This window comes from Cnephaeus nilssonii (assembly GCF_951640355.1).
Source record: "Cnephaeus nilssonii genome assembly, chromosome: 4".
NCBI classification, from domain to species: domain Eukaryota; kingdom Metazoa; phylum Chordata; class Mammalia; order Chiroptera; family Vespertilionidae; genus Cnephaeus; species Cnephaeus nilssonii.
The window spans coordinates 9,705,600-9,726,366 of NC_137075.1; the positions used below are offsets into that span (position 1 = coordinate 9,705,600).

The window sequence follows — 20,767 nt, forward strand, 5'->3', positions numbered from 1 at the left end:
TAGAGAATGTGGAAGAGAAAGGGAAAGACAGAGAGAAATATCAAAGTGAGAGGAACACTTTGATTGGTTGCCTCTTGCATGAGCCCTGATCTGGGCCCCGACCAGGGAGGAGCCTGCAACCTAGGTACATGCCCTTGATCAGAATCAACCCAGACCCTGCTGTCGGCAAGCTGAGGCTCTATCCAATGAGTCTAACTGGCTAGGGCAGGATATGACATTTCTTAGCCCTCCAGCAGCGGACCTTCATTTTTTTCTCCAGAAGTGTGGTGGAAAAACCCTAGATCACCTTTTTGGATTCTTATTACCCAAGTTACTAAGAATATTACCAGTGGCATACAGGAAGCTTAGCCAATGTGCAGTCAGAAAAGGTGTTTCCTCTATAGTTCACACCAATCACGGGCTGTGCCCTGCCCAGGCCTAAAGCCTCAGGCCAAAGCTTTAGGCCTGAGTAGGGGACCCCAGCTCCCTGAATCCACCACAGGAGCAGACCCCCTCACAGGAGCGGACGCCCAGTTCCCTGCGATCCATCGCAGGCTCCCCGCTCATGCCCAAGGCTGGAAAAGCCTCTGGTGGATGCTTTCCTGGTGGGCGTGACTTGTGGGTGTATCAAAGGTATGTCAATTTGCATATTACTCTTTTATTAGGTAGGCTCTGCTTCATCAAGCCTGCTTTTAATTCCTTTCAGTGTATTCTTGATGTCAGATGTAGTATTGTTCATTTCTGCCTATTTCTTAGTCATAATTTCTAAATATATATATATTTTTTTCAAGTTTAAGTATTTTTTTATTATCTAAAGTTTTACATATGTCTCCTTTTTCCCCAATTGACCCTCCCAACCATCCCCACCCTGAGCAGGCTCCCACTCTCCATTGTCTGTGTCTATTGGTTATGCTAATATGCATTCATACAAATCCTTTGGTTGCTCTCTAACCTCCCCACATCCCCTGCCATTTGTCTCTGGATCTGTTTATGTTGATTATTATGTCCCATATATGAGTGAGATCATGTGATATTTATGTTTCTCTGACTGGCTCATTTCGCTTAGCATAATGCTCTCCAGTTCCATCCATGCTGTTGCAAATGGTAAGAACTCCTTCTAGGTGCTGGGCATGGAGGCCATGGGGGCATAAGTTACCAAGGAGACAAAACTGAATCTCACATCACCCTGCTTGGCCCCGGAGGATGGCTGGTTAGCCAGAGATGGGTAAGATTCCTCAAGGGAGGAACAACCTAAGACAGGCACAGTCGCAGAGGGGCCATCAGGAGAGAATTTGGGGATCAACAGAGGTGGGGCACAGACCCTCACCCCCCCAACATTGCAGGGGCCTGAACCCTAGCCCCTTCTGAGGGAGGTCTCCTGCCCCCATGGCTGCTGCGTGCTTCCCATGCCCAGCCCAGATCAGGACTCAGGTGACTGACAGAGACTTGGTTGACAGCAGATGCCCTCTCACTCCAACAAGAATTGTTTGAGTTGTCTCATACCCATGGTGTGGGGAAGTGGGTTTATGATATCTAAATCCAGCCTACCACCAGGAATGCTCAGGACCTACTCAAGAAGGCAAATAATCCTTTCCACTAATATTTACAGGGTAAAATAAGATTGTTGTTAGAGTAATAAATTTGACAGTAAAATAGTAGTCAAGTTTTCAGGCAAATTTAAATTAGCTAGTTGAAACAAGCGAATATTCTAGAAAAATTAATTGTACTGGACAAAAAAGTGTTCCTAAAGTGTTAACTAAAATTTTTATTGGTAGTTCATCTCATGATAAAAATGCGTACCATATAATGAACCTAAAACAGTAATATTATAGTGCTAAAAATTAAAATTTAAAAGCCATCAAGACTACATTATAAAATTTTCAAAAGCATCCTAATATTTAAATCAAAAAGGGAGGGGGTAGTAGAAGAATATCATGTAAGGAAAAATATCCTATAAGTAATTACATCTAGAAAATTAATACTTTAGAGAATTAATTGTAAGGCTAAAAGCAAGACACCCATGAAAAACACACAAGGTGTCAAAACAAGCCAGAGGAAAATCATTTGGGCAAAAAATGAAATAGGATCCCAAGTCAAATTTATAGAAAATATTCCTTTATTAACTTTTGGTCAAGAATATGTTTGTATATTTTCAGAAAACAACTCCAAGACCATGTGGATTCCAGGAACAGAGAGGAATCGACAGGACTACTCCAGCCATCAAGACAGCAGAGAAGCAGTCCAGAGATGGAAGACGCTGACGTCGCCTTGCCATACTAGCAGTTAACAGTTGTGTGTCACTACAGGTTGCCCAGGACCAAACCAGAGAGGGTCAGACCAGCATTACCACCATTTGTCCACCATCCAGAACTGAAATGTCATGGCTGACATGTACACATAAGGAACTGTGTGACATTGAAATTGGGTCTCAAAAGAACTGTTGGCTCAGAAAGAAACTCACTACAGACTGATTCATTTGCCTGTCAGCATAACCATTATTGCTTGTCTCATTTTCGGTTCTTATAAGTGTATTTCTAATAGCACATGATCTCACTCATCTAGGGGAAATAATGAACAACATAGAGTGATAAACAAGAACAGACCCAGAAACAAGGAGGCATGGATCAGACTGTTGGGCCTCAGAGGGAGGGTAGGGAAGGGTGGGGGTAAAGGGGAGAGATCAACCAAAGGATTTGTGTGCAAGCATATGAGCCTAACCATAGGGGTGGGGGCATGTGTGGGGAGGGGTGTGGGCTGGGAATGGGAGGATGAGGACAAATATGTGATACCTTAATCAATAAATTTTAAAAAAAGAACTCCTTCTTTTTTACCGCAGCATAGTATTCCATTGTGTAGATGTACCACCGTTTTTTAATCCACTCATCTGCTGATGGGCACTTAGGCTGTTTCCAAATCTTAACTATTGTAAACTGTGCTGCTATGAACATAGGAGTCATATATACTTTCTGATTGGTGTTTCTGGTTTCTTGGGATATAGTCCTAGAAGTGGGATCACTGGGTCAAATGGGAGTTCCATTTTTAACTTTTTTAGGAAACTCCATACTGTTCTCCACAGTGGCTGCACCAGTCTGCATTCCCACCAGCAGTGCACGAGGGTTCATTTTCTCCACATTCTCGCCAACACTTGTCATTTTTTGATTTGCTCATGATAGCCATTCTGACAGGTGTGAGATGGTATATCATTGTTGTCTTTATTTGCATCTCTCGGATGATGAGTGACTTTGAGCATGTTTTCATATGTCTCTCTGCCTTCTGTATATCCTCTTTCAAAAAGGGTCTACTTAGATCCTTTGCTCATTATTTGATTGGATCATTATATTTCTTTTATTAAGTTGCATGAGTTCTCTGTAAATTTTGGAGATTAAACCCTTATCTGAAATATCATTGGCACACATATTCTCTCATACTGTGGGCTTTCTTGTTGTTTTGTTGATGGTTTCTTTTGCTGTGCAGAAGCTTTTTATTTTGATGTAGTCCCATTTGTTTATTTTCTCCTTAGTCCCCATTTCCTTAGGAGCTGTGTCGGTAGACATATAGCTATGACATATGTCTGATATTTTGCTGCCTACGGAGTCTTGTATGATTTTTAATGTTTCCAATCTTACATTTAAGTCCGTTAACCATTTTGAGTTTGTTTTTGTCTATGGTGTAAGTGGTGATCTAGTTTCATTTTTTTCATGTGTCTGACCAAATTTCCCAGCACTATTTATTGAAGAGACTGTCTTGACTCCATTGTATGTTCTTGCCTACTTTGTCAAATATTGAGCATAAGGGCTTGTGCCAATTTCGGGGTTCTCTGTTCTATTCTATTGGCCTATATGTCTTGTGTCAGTACCAGGCAGTTTTGAGAACTGTGGCTTGGTAATATAGCTTGATACTTGGTATTGTGATCTCTCCAACTTTGTTCTTTCTCAGGATTGCTGTGGTACTTTGGGTCCTTTTGTTTATTCCAGATGAACTTTTGGAGAGTTTGTTCTAAATCTTTGAAATATGCTGTTGGTATTTTAATGGGGATTGCATTGAATCTGTAGATTGCTTTGGGTAGTTTGGAGATTTTAATGATGTTGATTATACCAATCCATGAACATGGTATGCTCTTCCATTTCTTTATGTATTCCTCTATCTCTTTTTTAATGTCCTATAGTTGACTGAATATAGAATTTTTTACCTCCTTAGTTAAGTTTATTCCTAGGTATCGTAATTTTTTTTTGTTGCAATGGTAAATGTGATTTTTTTTAGCTTCCCTTTCTGTGAGTTAATTATTGGTGTATAAAAAGGCCATAGATTTCTGGGCATTAATTTTGTATCCTGCTACATTGCCAAATTCATTTATTAGGTCTAGTAGTTTTTTGGTGGAATCTTTGGGGTTATCTATGTACAGTATCATGTCGTCTGCGAATAATGACAGTTTTACTTTTTCTTTTCCAATTTGGATGCCTTTTATTTCTTCTTCTTGTCTAATTGCAATGGCTAATACTTCCAGTACTATGTCAAATAGGAGTGGTGAGAGTGGGCATCCCTGTCTTGCTTGGTAGAACACCGCTGTAAAGCCATTCGGACCAGGGCTTTTGTTTGCTGAAAGATTTTTGGTCACTGTTTCAATTTCTTTGGTAGTTATTGGCCTATTCAGGTGTTTTGATTCTTCTTGGTTGAGTTTTGAGAGCTTGTATTTTTTAAAGAATATGTCCATTTCATCGAGGTTGTCCGTTTTGTTGGAATAGAGTTTTCATAGTATTTTTTTCATAATTGTTTGTATTTCTGTGGGATTGGTTGTTACTTTACGTCTTTCATTTCTGATTTTGTTTATTTGGGTCCTCTCTCTTTGCTTCTTGGTGAGCCTGGCTAGAGGTTCATCAATCATGTTTATCCTTTCAAAGAACCAGCTCTTGGTTTTGTTGATCTTTTGTATTTTTATTTTTATTTTTTGTTTTTATGTCATTTATTTCTGCACTGACCCTTATTATTTCCTTCCTTCTGCTTATGCTGGGATTTTCTTGTTGTTCTCTTTCTAACTCTTTGAGTTGTAGGGTTAAGTAATTTATTATTTTTTTCTTGTGTTTTGAGGTAGGCCTGTAGAGCTATGAACTTCCCTCTCAAGACTGCTTTCACTGTGTCCCATACATTTTGGATTGTATTGTTTTCATTGTCGTTTGCTGCTATGATGCTTTTTATTTCTTCTTTGATCTCTTTGGCAACCCAGTCATTGTTTAATAGCATGCTATTTAGCATCCAGGTATTTGATTTTTTAAATTGTGTTTATTGTAGTTGATTTCTAAATTTATGCCATTGTGATCTGAAAAGATGCTTGATATGATTCTATCTTCTTGAATTTGTTGAGACTTTGCTTGTGCCCCAATATGTGGTCTATCTTTGAAAATGACCCCGTGCACTTGAGAAGAATGTATATTCTGTGGCTTTGGGGTGAAATGTTTTGAAGATGTCAATTAATTCCATCTGATCTAGTGAGTCATTCAGGATTGCTGTTTCTTTGCTAGTTTTTTGTTCTAGAGGATTTATCCAGTGGTGCTAGTGGGGTATTAAAGTCTCCTACTATGACTGTATTGCTATCAATCTCTCCCTTGATATCTTCCAGAAGATTTTTTATGTATTTGGGTGCTCCTGTATTGGGTGCATATATGATTACCAGAGTTATATCTTCTTAAATTGCTCCCTTTAGTATTATAAAGTGGACTTCCTTACCTCTTTTTACGGTCTTCACTTTGAGGCCTAATTTGTCAGATATAAGTATTGCTATGCCAGCTTTTTTTTTTTTTTTCATTTCGATTTGCCTGAAAAACGTTTTCTATCCCTTCACCATCAGTCTGTGTGAATCCTTTGTCCTGAGATGTATCTCTTATGACAGCAGATAGATGGGTCATGTTTTCTTATCCATTCAGCTACCCTATGTCTTTTGATTGGGGCATTTAATCCATTTACATTTAAAGTTATTATTGATAGGTACTTGTTTGTTGCCATATTTATTCTGTATGCCTGTGTTCCTTCTTCCCTGTCTATTTCTTCTCTTTACAGCAGACCCTTTAACATTTCTTGCATTGCTGGTTTGGTGGTAATAAACTCCCTTAGTGATTTTTTTGTCTGTGAAGCTCCTGATTTCACCCTCAAGTTTGATAGATAGCCTTGCTGGGAACAGTATTCTTGGATTCAGACTCTTGCTTTGCATGACTTTGTATATTTCATTCCATTCCCTTCTGGCTTGATGTGTTTCTTTTGAGAAATCAGTCACTAGTCTGATGGGGGATCCTTTGTAAACTTTCTGTCTCTCTCTGGCAGCCTTTAAGATTCTTACTTTGTCGTTGGTGTTTGCCAATATAATTATAATGTGTCTTGCTGTTGGTCTTTTTGGGTTCAAATTGTTTGGGACTCTGTGAGATTCTTGGACTTGTGTGATTCTGCCTCTGCCCGCACTCCCCCCCCCACCCCCCCGCCCGCCGCCATCCCCTCACCTGGCCAATATCAGGGAAGTTTTCTGTCATTATTTCTTCAAACAGGTTTTCTATTCCTTGCTAAGTTTCTTCTCTTCCTGGTATCCCTATTATGCAAATGTTGTTTCATTTTGTGTTGTCCCAAAGTTCCCTTAGGCTCTCCTCCTGTTTTTTAATTTTGTTTTCCAGCTGCTGCTCTGCTTGTCTTCTAGCTCAATGATGCAGTCCTCCACTTCTTCTAGTCCTCTGTTGATGCTTTCAATTGTGTTCTTTATTGCAGTGATGTTCTTTTTCATTTCTTCTTAGTTCTTCATTTCCTCTTGATTTTTAAACATATTGTTGAATTTGTCTTTAACCCTTTTCAGCATCCTTATGACCATTGCTCTGAATTCTTCTTCTTCTTTTTTTTTTTGATGTTCAGTTTTCTTTAATGACTCCCAGCTCCCTGGAGGATGGGTGCAGGCAGCTAGAGGATGGCAAGAGATGTTCACTTGAAGATCTTGCCCTGATTGAAGGCTTTGCCCATGTGCTGGAAGGCCTACTCCCAGCAAAAGTACTCTCACACTAGCATCTGGGTCTCCACACTGCTGGGATACAGCTTCCACCATGTGTATGACTAGTAGTCCACCTGCCAGTCTGGAGTCAGTGGAAAGGCAAGCTCCTGGCCTTGGAAGACCCAGACTCCAGAAATGGAGCTTCTGTTGGTTTCAAATAGGATGGCACTGGCAAAGGAGTTCTTCCTCAGCTTGTCCAACCACTGGAACATTCCAGTGATGAGGTTGCAGATCATGAAGGTCTGGGTGAGCTCTTCAGGGAAGCAGTACTCAGAATACCTCAGGGACCTGCTGTCCTTATCAAAGTGCTCCCAAAAATATGGCAGCACCAATGACAGCAGTTCCTTATTGCAGTACTTGAGCTTGAATTTATCCAACACAAAGGTACTCCTGGGCAGGTGAGGAAAGGGGTCCTTGGCTATCGGCTCTGCCACCAGCACTTGCTCATACTCATCCATCTCCTCCTCGGAAGTGGATGCAGCAGCCTTTTCTTCTCCTCTTTCTTCTTGGTCTGGGGCTTTGGCTTCTCCTCTAGAGGTCCTTTCTCCTTCCAGGGTATGTTCTTTTTAGGCTAGCTTTCTGCAAACTTTTTAGATCAAACTGGGCCATATTCTCACAGAGCTTTACCTCCCCCAAGACAGCGCAGAACTGGGGCTAGTTAATGCAGGTGAGGAACCAGTGGTTGGTGTTGGGGAAGGCCTGGTGGAAAGACGGCTCCAGGACCTGCTTATAGAGCCACAGCAGGGTGCAGACAACTGTGATGTCAGCCAGTATCACACGTTCACCCACCAGAAAGGTCCTTGTCTTCAAGTGAGCATACAGCAGCCCTAGTATTCACCTCATGTCCTCCTTTGTAGTCTCTGTGACCTGCTTATTGTAGTGCATAATGCCCAAGATGGGGAACATCCACGTACTGGCTGGGGCATTATGTCACTATCAGCAAAGCTCAACCACCTGGGCTGCTGCTTCTGGACGACTTCCCCGCAGGTCCTCATTGCTCACGTAGTAGGCAATGACATTGCTCTCGAACACATAGAATCCATCATCACCTTCAAATGCTGGAAACTTTTCTGCAGGAAACTTATGGAGAAATTCAGGGGTGCGGTTGGTTTGGCCAAAGTGGAAGTGGGGTGGTGCAGAGGGTACATGGATGGGAGCCCCAATGTACTGCATGGCAACGAGGGCCTTGAAGGCCCTCCAGTTTTCAGGGTATGTGTATAGGATCCCAGCCACCATGGTGATTCTGCAGAGAAAGGGGTGGGGCTCTCAGTCACTCTGAATTCTTTCTCTGACAAATTACTTGCCTCCATTCCGTCTACTTCCTTTTCCAGTGATTCCTCCTTTTCCTTTGTATGGGGGCTATTTATTTGTCTCCCCATGTTCACTCCTCCCAGTGTGTCTGGTCATGCAGCTCTCTCTCTCCTGCACTGACTCTCTCCAGGTGATCTCTGGCCTTTCTGTTCGCCGAGTGCCTCACCAGCTGTGTTTAATTCACCAGTTCTGGGTGGGTGTTATTTGATTCAGCTGTTCCTTCTATCTGCTCTGTGAAAAGGTGCAGGACCCAACTGGGTATTTGGCTTCCACCTTGTCTCAGTGTTTGTTGGTTTGTAGCTGAGGCAGCTGGTCCCTGGGGATTGTGGTTGTAGGGTCCCTGGATGTATCCGAGGTCTCATCGGTTAAAGGTAAGGCTGGGCTTCTGATCACAGCTACTCTCCCCTTCAAGATGGCATGGTCTCTGTGATAGAGCCAGCCACTAGAAGAGATTTTAGTAGTAATAGATGCTGCCCGTCCAGGGGAGCCTGGTCCACCAGTCTCCAATAGTCCTGTGGAATATAACTGTCCCTCACTCACAAATACACTCCATGCACATCCATGCACTCTCCTTTCGCTCTCTCACTCACACACTATCTTGCAGCCTACCATCCCATCAGCCACCATCTTCAAGCCTCTCCTATATATTTTTGAATGATAGACTTGCTGATAAAGTAATCTTGGTTTTAGATTCTAGCTTTTCATTACTTTAAATATTTCATACTGTTCCTTTTTTGTCTGAAGTGTTTCTGTTGGATTTTTCCTTCACCAGCTTAGTGAAGTTTTCTGTCATTATTTCTTCACAGAGGTTCTCTATACCTTACTACCTGTCTTCTTCCTTTGGTACTTCTATGATGCAGATGTTGTTCTATTTCATGTTGTCTCATAGTTCCCTTAAACTGCTCATGATTTTTAAGTATTTTTACTTTTTGCTGCTCTGATTGTTTATTTTCTACCTTCTCTTCTAATTTGCTTATTTGATCATCTTTTTCATCAAGCCTGCTTTTAATTCCTGTTTCTTAGTAATAATTTCTATATATTTTTTCATGCTGAGGCACCTTCCTCTAAATTCCGTGCAGTTCCCACTATTGGTTCTATTAAGTTTCTTGTTTTCACTGTAACTTGAGCATCTTTATAACCATTACTCTGAACCCTATATCTGATAACTTGCTTATCTCCATCTTGTTTAGGTGCTTTTTTGGTGATTCTTCATATTTTTTAATTTGGGGGTTGTTTCTTGTCTCCCCATTTTAGTTGTCTCTTTGTGTTTGTTTCTTTGTGTTAGATATACTTTCTATGACTCCCAGGATTTGTAGTGTTGGCTTTTGCAGTAAATGTCCTATGGGACCTAGTGGTGTGGTTTACTTATATTTACTGAGCTGTATGCTCTAGTCATGCCCCTTTTGAGGGTTATTTGGGTTCTCCCGTTGTAATTGGATCTTGATTGTGATTATGCAGTTTATGGGTAGGCGCTTCTCTCAGGCCAGCTAACTGTGAGACTCAGCCATTACCATGTTATGTGAACTGTTGTAACAGGTGCTTACAAACAAAAACAAACACCCCCCAAAACAACAACAACAACAACAAACAAACAGGAAACAAACAGGAACATACAAAAAATCCTGACAACAATAGCAAAATCCACCACAAAAGAAAAAAATATTAAGAAATAGAAGAGAAAACATGAATACTAAAGTAAAAATAAAGAGAGAAAAAGATAATATTGCTAATAGTGAAATAAAGAATAAAGAGGACACTGGAAGAGAAAATGGCAGGAAAAAGATTCTAAGAGGAAAGAATGGAGAGAAAGAATAAGAGTAGAGAGTAAGAAAAAGAAAATGGTAAAAAAAAGATAAGAAGATAGAGTAAGAAAGCAAAAATGTTACGCAAAGGTAACAAGAAGAGAGAGAAAGGAAAAGCAAAAGAAAGAATGGAAAATAAAAAAGGGAAAAGTGCTTAACAAAAGGAAGGAGGCTGAGTTTTTTGAGAGAAAGATGGCGACCGGCAGGAAGGTAGGGAGAGAGAGAGTGTGAGTGAGGAACCCATAGAGGAGAGTGTAGACGTGTGTGGTGTGTGTGTGTATGAGCTAGGGTCAGTTAGATTCTGCAGGTCTTCCAAGGGGCTGCCTAATCGGGCAGTCCTAGACGGCGGAGCCCCGCGCACAAAGCGGACACTTCTCGGTGGCTGGTGTGGACACGGAGACCACGCCATCTTGAGAAACAGAGCTGTCTGAGACTCGAATCCTGGCTTCTGACACAAACCAGGACCCTGCAGCCACTGGGGACAGAGAACTGCTATCACAGCTTCAGACCAACAAACAACAAGAATCCAGACTTCCTGGCAGATTTCCGTGAGTCAAAGAGCCTATCCCCCTCCCCGCAGGCGCGCAGATAGCGCCATAGTAACTGATAGACCCGCCCCTCGCCCAAGCTGCAGAGCGCCTGCAGGCTCGCGGATAGCGCCATAGTAACTGATAGACCCACCCCTCGCCCAAGCTGCAGAGCGCCCTCAGCCTTGTGATAGCGCCAAAATAACTGATAGACCCGCCCCTCGCCCAAGCTGCAGAGCTTTGCGCAGGGACGCGCTCCCCTTTAGGGAATTTGGCACGCGGGACAGAAGCAGCTCCCCTTTGGGGAAATCTGACAGTGCTCACAGAGGGGCTCCCCTTTGGGGAATTTGGCATGCAAGACGGACTCCGCCCCCCTTCGGAGAATCTGGGAGAGTGCACGGAGACAGCTCACCTTCAGGAATTTGAGAGTGTGCGAAGCCCTAGCGGGTTTGGCTCAGTAGAGAGAGCACACACAGGATGCAGCCGGAATTTGGCACGCTGGACACAGCTGCATGGGATCCCTGACTCACAGCACATTCACACTAAGAGCCAGTGACCCCAATTGTTGGTGCATGCACACACAGGGACCCTGATTCTCAACGAGAAACCGCACAAGGCAACAGAGACTCTGACACTTGATTCTTGGTGCAGACACAGGGAAACTCTGACTCCTGGCACATGCTAAGGATCTCATTTTCAGCACATACCAACAGTGTGGTGCAGACAGGGCCCCTGATTCTAAGTGTGCACACGAGACCACACAGAACACTGGGGACACTGACCCTGGGCAAGTCTGGTTCCCACCAACCAAAGGCAGCCACACATCCTAGTGTCAGAGCACTTTAGTGAAACTCGGGTGGAGCGAAGTCCCCACAGCATATGGCCCAGGTCCATGCAAATGGAAGCTTGAGCTTTCTGGTGATAGCCAGAATGGGGAAACGAAATAACTCACAGAGGAAAGAAAATATGGAGTCGCCAAGAAAGGAAATTAGTGAAACTGAAGCTTGCAACATGACCGAAAAGGAGTTCAGAGTAATGGTCATGGAATTTATACATTGGATGGATGAGAAAATCAACAACTTATGCAAGAATCAGGAAGAAATTAAAAGTGATATAGCTACAATAAAAAACACCATGGAAAGTTTCAACAGTAGACTACAAGAAGCAGAGGACCGAATTAGTGAGTTAGAAGATCAGGTACAGAAACAAGCTCAATCTGAACAGCAATTAGAGGAAAAAATTAAAAAGCAGGAGGAAAGCCTAAGGGAACTTCGGGACAACATGAAACGAAGTAACATGCATATAATAGGGCTGCCAGAAGGACAAGAAGAGCAGCAGGGATTAGAAAATCTATTTGAAGAAATAATGACAGAAAACTTCCCGGATATGGGAAAGATAAAAGTTACGCAAGTACAGAGAGTCCCAAGCAGGATCAACCCCAAAAGACCCACACCAAGACATGTCATAATTTCAATGGCAAATATAAATGATAAAGAGAGAATCTTAAAGGTGGCAAGAGAGAGACAGAGAGTTACCTACAAAGGAACACCCATCAGATTGTCAAATGATTACTCAACAGAAACACAAGAAGCTAGAAGTGAATGGAAGGAGGTATACAAAATGTTGCAAAGCAAAGGACTGAATCCAAGAATACTATATCCAGCAAGACTATCAATCAAAATTGAAGAGGAAATCAGGAGCTTCACAGACAAAAAAAGTCTCACGGAGTTTATCACCACCAAACCAGCAATGCAAGAAATGCTAAAGGAAAACTGTAAAAAGAAGAAATAAACAGGTAAGAAGGAATACAGACACAAAAATAGTTATGACTACAAACAAATACCTTTCAATAATAACTTTAAATGTAAACGGACTAAATGCTCCAATCAAAAGACATCGAGTGGCTGAATGGATAAAAAAACATGACCCATATATATGCTGTCTACAAGAGACCCACCTCAGAACAAGAGACTCACACAGATTGAAAGTGAAGGGATGAAAAATATCTTTCAGGCAAATGGAAGTGAAAAAAAAGCTGGGGTAGCAATACTTATATCTGACAAAATACACCTTAAAGAAAATGCCATAACAAGAGATAAGGAAGGCCACTTCATAATACTAAAGGAAGAAATCCAACAAGAAGAAATAATTCTGGTAAACTTATATGCACCCAATATAGGAGCACCCAAATACATAAAAAAAAAACTCCTGGAGGATATCAAGGGAAAGATTAATAGCAATACAATCATAGTAGGAGACTTTAATACCCCACTATCACCATTGGACAAATCCTCTAAACAAAAAATCAGCAAAGAAACAGCAATCCTAAATGACTCACTAGACCAGATGGAATTAATTGACATCTTCAGAACATTTCACCCCAAAGCCACAGAATATACATTCTTCTCAAGTGCACATGGGTCATTTTCAAAGATAGACCATATGCTGGGTCACAGGCAAAGTCTCTTCAAATGCAAGAAGATAGAAATTATATCAAGCATCTTCTCAGATCACAGTGGCATAAAACTGGAAATCAACTACAATAAATACAATCCAAAGAAATCAAACACATGGAGACTAAACAGCATGCTATTAACCCTTTGCACTCTCTTGCTTTTTTCTCGATTCCTTTATTCCAATGCTAACCGTGTTGAGTCACACTCGACATCCGAGTGCAAAAGGTTAAACAAGGACTGGGTCACCAGAGAGATCAAGGAAGAAATAAAAAACATCATGGCAACAAACGACAATGAAAACACAACAATCCAAAATCTATGGGACACAGCGAAAGCAGTCTTGAGAAGGAAGTTCATAGCTCTATAAGCCTATTGCAAAAAACAAGAAACAATGGTAAAAAATTACCTAACCTTACAACTCAAAGAGCTAGAAAGAGAGCAGCAATAAAAGCCCAGTGTAACCAGAAGGAAGGAAATAACAAAGATCAGAGGGGAGATAAATGACATAGAGACCAAAGAAACAATACAAAAGATCAACAAAACCAAGAGCTGGTTCTTTGAAAGGATAAACAAGATTGATGGACCTCTGGGCAGGCTCACCAAGAAGCAAAGAGAGAGGACCCAAATAAACAAAATCAGAAATGAAAGAGGTGAAATAACAACAGACCCTGCTGAGATAACAAAGGATTGTTACAAAATACTACGAACAACTCTATTCCAGCAAACTGGACAACCTGGAAGAAATGGACATATTCCTAGAAAAATATAACCTTCCAAAAATCAATCAAGAAGAATCTAAACAGCTTAATAGGGCAGTAACTATGGACGAAATTGAAGCAGTCATCAAAAAGCTTCCGGCAAACAAAAGCCCGGGGCCTGACAGCTTCACAGGAGAGTTTTACCAAACATTCAAGGAAGAACTAAAACCTATCCTCCTCAGACTATTCCAAAAAATTCAAGAGGAAGGAACACTTCCAAGCTCCTTCTATGAAGCCAGCATCACCCTAATACCAAAACCAGATAAAGACAACACAATGAAAGAGAATTACAGACCAATATCCCTCATGAACATAGATGCCAAAATCCTCAACAAAATTCTAGCAAATAGGCTCCAGCAGTACATCAGAAAGATCATATACCATGACCAAGTAGGATTTATCCCCGGAATGCAACGATGGTACAATATCCGCAAATCAATAAACGTGATACATCACATAAACAAATTGAGAGATAAAAATCACATAGTCATATCAATTGATGCAGAAAAAGCATTTGATAAAATCCAACACCCTTTCTTGATAAAAACTCTCAACAAGGTGGGAATAGAAGGCTCATACCTCAACATAATAAAAGCTATATATGATAAACCCACAGCAAACATCATACTCAATGGACAAAAACTAAAACCATTTCCCCTAAGAACAGGAACAAGACAGGGATGCCCACTCTCACCACTCGTGTTTGACATAGTACTGGAAGTATTAGCCATTGCAATTAGACAAGAAGAAGAAATAAAAGGCATCCAAATTGGAAAAGAACAAGTAAAGCTGTCTTTATTTGCAGATGACATGATATTGTACCAAAAAAATCCGAAAGACTCCGTCAAAAAACTAATAGACTTAATAAATGAATTCGGCAATGTAGCAGGATACAAAATTAACGCCAAGAAATCTATGGCCTTTCTATACACTAATAGTGAACTTACAGAAAGAGAGACTAAAAAGGCAATCCCATTTACCATCGCAACAAAATAATTAAGATACCTAGGAATAAACTTAACTAAGGAGGTAAAAGACCTATACACGGAAAACTACAGGACACTGAAAAAAGAGATAGAGGAAGACGTAAACAGATGGAAGAACATACCATGTTCATGGATTGGTAGAATCAACATCATCAAAATGTCCATACTACCCAAAGCAACCTATAGATTCAATGCACTCCCCATTAAAATACCAACGGCATATTTCACAGACCTTGAAAGAACTCTCCAAAAATTCATTTGGAATAAAAAAAGACCCTGAATAACCACAGCAATCCTGAGAAAGAAGAATAAAGTAGGAGGGATCTCAATACCAGATTTCAAGCTGTATTACAAAGCCACTGTTCTCAAAACAGCCTGGTACTGGCACAAGAACAGACATATAGATTAATGGAACAGAATAGAGAATCCAGATATTGACCTAAATCACTATGCTCAATTAATATTTGACAAAGGAGGCATGAACATACAATGGAATAAAAACAGTCTCTTCAATAAATGGTGTTGGGAAAATTGGACAGATATATGCAAAAAAATGAAGCTAGATCACCAACTTACACCATACACAAAAATAAACTCAAAATGGATACAGGACTTAAACATAAGACAGGAAACCATAAAAACACTAGAGGAATCCACAGGCAGCAAAATCTCAGACATATGCCAAAAGAACTTCTTCACCAATACTGCCTCTAGGGCAATGGAAGGTAAAGAGAAAATAAACAAATGGGACTACATAAAAATAAAAAGCTTTTTACAGCAAAAGAAAGTATCAACAAAACAACAAGAAAGCCCACTGCATGGGAGAACATATTTGCAAATGGTATCACTGATAAAGGTTTAATCTCCAACATCTACAGGCAGCTTATACAACTTAATAAAAGTAAGATAAATGATCCAATAAAAAAATGGGCAAAGGACCTAAATCGAATCTTTTCAAAAGAAGGAAGGCCAAGAGACACATGAAAACATGCTCAAAGTCACTAATTATCCGAGAGATGCAAATCAAAACAACAATGCGGTACCATCTCACACCTGTCAGAATGGCTATCATCAACAAATCAACAAATGACAAGTGTTGGCGAGGATGCGGAGAAAAAGGAACCCTCGTGCACTGCTGGTGGGAATGCAGACTGGTGCAGCCACTGTGGAAAACAGTATGGAGTTTCCTCAAAAAACTGAAAATGGAACTCCCATTTGACCCAGTAATCCCACTCCTAGGAACATATCCTAAGAAACTGGGAACACCAATAAGAAAGGATATATGCACCCCTATGTTCACAGCAGCACAATTTACAATAGCTAAGATCTGGAAACAGCCTAGGTGCCCATCAGCAGATGACTGGATCAGAAAACTATGGTACATCTACACAATGGAATATTATGCTGCCATAAAAAGAAGGAATTCTTACCATTTGCAGCAACCTGGATGGAATTGGAGAACATTATGCTGAGTGAAATAAGCCAGTCAATGAAAGAAAAATACCACATGATCTCACTCATTTATGGGTAATAAAGAACATTATAAACTTGAACAAAAAGATAGATACAGAGGCAGTAAAGCATCAAACAGTCTGTCAAATTACAGCAGGAAGGTTAGGGAGAGGTGGGGAAGATAAGAGATCAATCAAAGGACTTGTATGCATGCATATAAGCATAACCAATGGACGCAAAACTCTGGTAGGTGAGGGCATATATGGGAGGGGTGGGGGGGCAATGGTAAGATATGTACACATATAATACCTTAATAAAAAAAATTGGGAAAAAAGGAAGGAGGCCAATAAGAGATATGAAAGAAATGAGCAAAAATCTTAATAATAATAATATCAAAGTAATAAAGAAGAAAAATAAGGAAAATATTGAAAAAAGAAGAAAACAAACAAACATTTTTTAAAAAGACAGGCATAGGAAGTTTTTCTAGACAGCTTATATTGTCTGAGGCTTACTTTTTGTCTGCTGATTTCAGGCCTCCTGGGAGGTACTTTTGGGTCAGCCAATTTCAGGAGCTAAGTTTGGCTTTCAGTGTTCTGATGTAGCTGTGGTCAGTCTGAAGTTCTCTGAAAATATCTTCCATCTGCCTCTCTCCTGAGGTTTCCTAGCCTTCCTGCAGTGTCATCCAAAGAATGTCTTTAGGGTGGAGGCAGGAAGGCTAGCATAGCTAAGCCTAGTGGGCCTTCTTCTTAGAGATTTCACCGTCAGGCACTCAATGAGTATAAATTAATCTCTGCTTCAAAGCCAAACTACTCAGTCTCTACCATATCCTCCAAATGCAGTTCCATCTTAGGTGGCCTGATGCATGTTCAGGTTGGATACAGCTGGCTGCCTTTCTGAAGGAGCAGTTTCAGCTGCCCAGGCTCAGTGGGATTGATGAAAAGAGTCGCCTGTGAGCATGTTTCCTGCCCAACCCACAGGAGGAGGACTAAGCATTTCTTCCTTGTCCCAGGCAAGAGCCTTTGAGGGTCTTATTCTTGGAATGCTTTTCTATGAGAAATTCTCCCTACCCCCACCAAAGTGTACCCAGCAAAGGTATCTGAGGCTTCAGAGAGCAGATCTAAGCCCTTTCCTGTTGTGGAGTGGTGTTCCCAGCCTGCAGGATGGGTAGACATGCTCCACCCCTCCTTCCTGGGATGGCTGACTGAAATCACAAGGAGCTTGGAACAGCCTCTCCACAATGCAGTCACAAAGTTCAGCTCTTGCTTGTCTGTCTCCCCAGTATAAGCCTTCCTCAGGGATGCTGTCCAAACATACAAACATACAAACAAATAAAAAAAACCTGTTTTGTGAGGCCCCAGTACCCTTGCACCACAAGTCCAAGCAGAGGGGGCTACAAAGTCAGCCCCACACAGGACTCTGATCTATCAGCACAGCTGGTCTCAGTAAAGGTGTGGCTGAGAATCCCAGCCCCACGCATGTTCCCAACTCTCCTCAGTGCAGATCAAAATCCCCAATCTGTCCTTCTACCAGCCCCACAGGCTGAGCAGTCCATGAACTCCACAGGGAAGGGAGGAGTTCCAACCCATCTCGGGAGGTGGGAGAGTTCCCCTCCCCTTCATAGGCCACATAGTTTAGATTCTTTATGGTTTTTTTTACAATGCCTTTCTGGAAAGCGGGGGGTCCCTTGAAGTCACTCCTGGGTGAATCCCTCAGGCCCCTTTCTATTCTGGAGCCACAGACTGCAGTGCTGCTTTTCCAGCAGTCAGAGACTGGGGTGAACCTCTTCTAAAGGGGCTGGTGACATTAGGTGTGCTCTTTTACTGCAAAGGTACAGACCCAGCCTTCAAGGCAGACAGTTATGCTGCATCTCTCTGAGCAATGCTGTGTGGGCTCCTCCTAGTCTTTGCTGTTCAGGATTTGGGATCCCTGCATGGGGATGCAAGCCCAACTCCTCTCTTATCAGTCACAATGTTGTTTCTTCATTGCTCATTAGATATAATATTTTACAATGAATTTATGGCAGGTTGACTCACAACCAGATCCCTCTTTAAAAACAAAAATTGGGGAATCTCCTTATCGCACCTTAACTTTGAAAGATAGTTTGGTTGGATACAATATTCTTGTAACAGTATTTTCTATTATCCCTTTGAATATACCATACCACTGTCTTTGAGATTCCCCAGTTTGTCATGTGAAGTCAGCTGTTCATCTTACAGGTGTTGTTGCCTGGTCAATTTGGCCCAGTGGTTGAGCATTGAAACATGAATCAAGAGGTCACGGTTCAATTCCCAGTCAGGGCACATGCCCAGGTTGCAGACTCAAATCCCATAGGAAGTGTGCAGGAGGCAGCCGATCAATGCTTCTCTCACATCGTTGATGTTTCTATCTCTATCTCCCTCTCCTTTCCTTTCTCTGAAATCAATAAAAACAACAATAACAACATTTTGCTGGTGTTTTCTTTTCCATGATGATTTGCTTGCCCTTTGTGGGTTTTATGATTTTCTCTGTCCTTCTTAACTTCTACTATAATGGGTCTCATTGTGGATTTCATTGTACTTATTCTAGTTAGATTTCATTGAACTTGGATATTCAGATTGATATTTACCATTGAATATGTTTGAAAATTTTCAACCATTATTTCTTCAAAAAATTTCCTTCCCTTTTTCTCCTTGCTCTACATTTATAGTTCCCATTACTTTATATCTAGAGATGCTTTCTTCTGACCATTCAAATCTACTCTTGAGCTTCTCCAGTGAAGTTTACCTTACAGTTATTGAAATTTCAATGTCACAATTTTTAATATTTTTATTTTCATATGTAATTCTCTCTTTGATATTTGATAACATATTATCACCTATTTAATATATTTATAAATTATATAACAAGCTACAACTGGAATATACACAAAGAGTTTTTGTGGTCTGCTTTTCTCCTTTGTATAGTTTACACTTGCTATTTCTTTTCATGTCTCATATATTTTGTTGCAAAACCTGGACTTTTTAGGCAATGCATTGTAGAAAATCTGGATACGGGGTTCCCCTCTACTCTGGAAGATTGTTATCATTGTGTTTCTGGTTCTGTATTGAGTAATGAGGCTAGACTATTTCATATTTTACTGAAGTCTTCTTCCATGCAATGTCAAGCTTCTAATGTTGGTCCTGTGAGGACATGAACTTGGGGAATGAACACCATCACCTTTGGAAGACAGTGGTTTTGAAAACCTCTCTTTTGCTGTCTCCTTCCCTGATTGTCCTGTTAACCAGCTTGCCTCATTTTATATCATATCAAAGATCATGATGAAGTGTGTTAAGCACTGATCTGCCAGGACAAGAATCAGTAGTCTCTACTCTAAACTGTATTTTTTTTAAAAAAAAAGTAAAGGTTGCTGATATAGTTTAATCATATAGAGTGAATTAATAACCAATGCAATATCTATTTTCCAAATTCCTCTTCTATCCCATAGAAAAGAGTACTTTTATTTTGAAAATACAAAGCATTTATCCAATTGGTTCTGCAAAGAGAATTAATAGCATTTTAAAGGCTTCCATCAAGCATATTCCAAGCTCACAATAGTATTGGATTTTTGTGAATATTGTTAAATTGATGAGTTCTAGAACTTACATTATATAGCTAATTTTCCATTGGCATAAACTACTAGGATACTATTCAGTATAGGAAGAAATTATGGTGATGATTTATCATGTAATAATAGCATATAGGTACATTGGTCATTGAAGGTCCAAACTTAAATTTCTGAGAAGATAAATAAACTATAAATAGACTTGCAATATACATAATCTTACCAGGGTGACTTTTTGATTGTATCTTGACTTCCCCCTTTATTAGTCCTCTTCCAAAAGTACCTGGTACGTGTTCTGTATAAGTCTCTATAGAAATAAGCAGTTTTAATCAGTTTTTTAAGGTAAATATTAACATATGTGTTGATGGATGTATGCGTGTGTATGTTGGTTTGTGTGTATAAACTATTACTCATCTAAAGAGCATTTTTACCACAGGAAAATAATTATAATGAAATATCTGAGTTTCAGAAATTAACACCTTAGAATTATTAGAGCCATTAACCACCACAAAAGCCTCATTGACAAAGGTAACTTATGCAGCTCATAACAAAATTAAATCACAAACTGACGGTTCATAATTCCTTAAGTAGGTCTTTTTTCATAACATACAACTTATTTTGCCAATTTAAATTATTCTAGAGAGTTTACTTTTATAACATAAATTTCATGTATACAAAAAAACACATTTCTATTGCAAGGATACACCTATTTGGGCTGGTCCAAACAGGTTTCTCCAGGTCAGGTTGCAAACCATGGTTATCATAGTCACAGAACCCAACTGTGAGGCAGAATTTCTTAGACTTGTCCAGGAATATATCAATACCCTCTTTTTTGTTATGTAAATGTAAAATGATTAGGCATTAGGGTTGGAAAGCAATAACTGGTAATTTGTAGACA

The 20,767-nt window shown here is 40.5% G+C and overlaps 1 protein-coding gene and 1 pseudogene across 2 annotated transcripts in view; both read right to left on the minus strand.

Moving 5' to 3' along the window:
• LOC307097599 (uncharacterized protein) overlaps window positions 1-20,767 on the minus strand; it is a gene marked incomplete at its 3' end in the record, with an annotated part of 105,300 nt that overhangs the window by 48,342 nt on the left and 36,191 nt on the right. The window lies entirely within an intron of this gene.
• LOC307097822 (elongation factor 1-gamma-like) lies at window positions 6,931-8,329 on the minus strand (annotated as a pseudogene). Its single transcript has one exon. The product of its transcript is annotated as an elongation factor 1-gamma-like (transcript).